Raw genomic sequence first — 1,346 nt, 5'->3', positions numbered from 1 at the left:
TTAACCAGTATGTTCCTTTCTAACTAAGAATTTTTTATTTTTTTGGAAAAATGTTCTTCATTAGACAGGAATTTTTGACAGGAAAAGAAATAGATTATTTAAAATCCATGAATAATTTTAATTTTATTAATTGTGTGTTTCATTTCTACCATGGAGCATGCTTTACTTCTCATGAACTATAAGTAAAATACTGTTTTAAAACAGGTACTCTGACTTCTTTGTTTTGAAGATGATTATTGCTCAGGAATAATGGAAAAAGTGGGAAATATTTTCTGTTGTTGGTAAAGACAATTATAACATTAAAACTAGAAGTGGTGGGTGTTTGTTTTAAGTAGCTCAGTGGTTGTCAGACACAGTGGTTACTACAATCAGTTGTTATCTCTTCTATGCTTGTCTTTGGCTAAGTAGAAATCCATATTTGTTTTTAAACCTTATTTTCATCTATATATAACTTCTAGAAAGTAAGTATAATACAGATCACAGCTAAGAATGTGAATTTGCATAAAATACCATTTGTCTTTCTTGTGATCACCAAATTTTTATTTGCCTGAAGGACTGCCAGTGAGCAACCAATAGAGATAATTTTCTTCTCTAGGAAAAGGTGCTTCGTAGATAACTTCCAAAATGGGCAAATTCTAGTGTTGCCAGCAGTCCCGCAGACAGATTTTACCTAATAGCCCTCTGTAAGATAATTTTTAATAATTGTGTATAAACTAGTTAGATAAGTTTACCTCATCCTCAAATTAGTCCAGACATTGGGCAGCCAACTGATTTAATGCCAGTATATATTAAACAATCGTATTGTGTCACAGCTGATTAAAAACCATAGGATTACATAATGAAAATTTAGCGGGGGCAGCTAGGTGGTGCAGTGGATAAAGCACCGGCCCTAAGGTCAAGAGGACCTGAGTTCAAATGCGGCCTCAGACCAAACACTTGACACTTGCTAGCTGTGTGACCCTGGGCAAGTCACTTAACCCCAATTGCCTAAAAAAAAAAAAGCAATAATGAATAAATAAGAAAATAAATAAAACACCCATTTTAGGGGCAGCTAGGTGGCGCAGAGGATAGAGCACCAGCCCTGAAGTCAGGAGTACCTGAGTTCAAATCCGGCTTCAGACCAAACACTTGACACTAGCTGTGTGACCCTGGGCAAGTCACTTAACCCCAATTGCCTAAAAAAAAAATTTGTGTCAGTAATTTAGGCTATGCTGTAAGAGAAATAGATATTTAAGAGTGAAGTTGGTATGTGTCACTGGATAGCTGAACTTGTTTGAACAAGGTTTTGTTAATAGAAATTGAAAGTATTCAATAACTGCCTCTTCCTTTTCTGATCTCACTTTTGT

The sequence above is a fragment of the Phascolarctos cinereus genome, unplaced genomic scaffold, assembly GCF_003287225.1.
Source record: "Phascolarctos cinereus isolate Bilbo 61053 unplaced genomic scaffold, phaCin_HiC Scaffold_9;HRSCAF=440, whole genome shotgun sequence".
Classification (NCBI taxonomy): Eukaryota; Metazoa; Chordata; class Mammalia; order Diprotodontia; family Phascolarctidae; genus Phascolarctos; species Phascolarctos cinereus.
Note: the sequence above shows the minus strand (reverse complement) of the source record.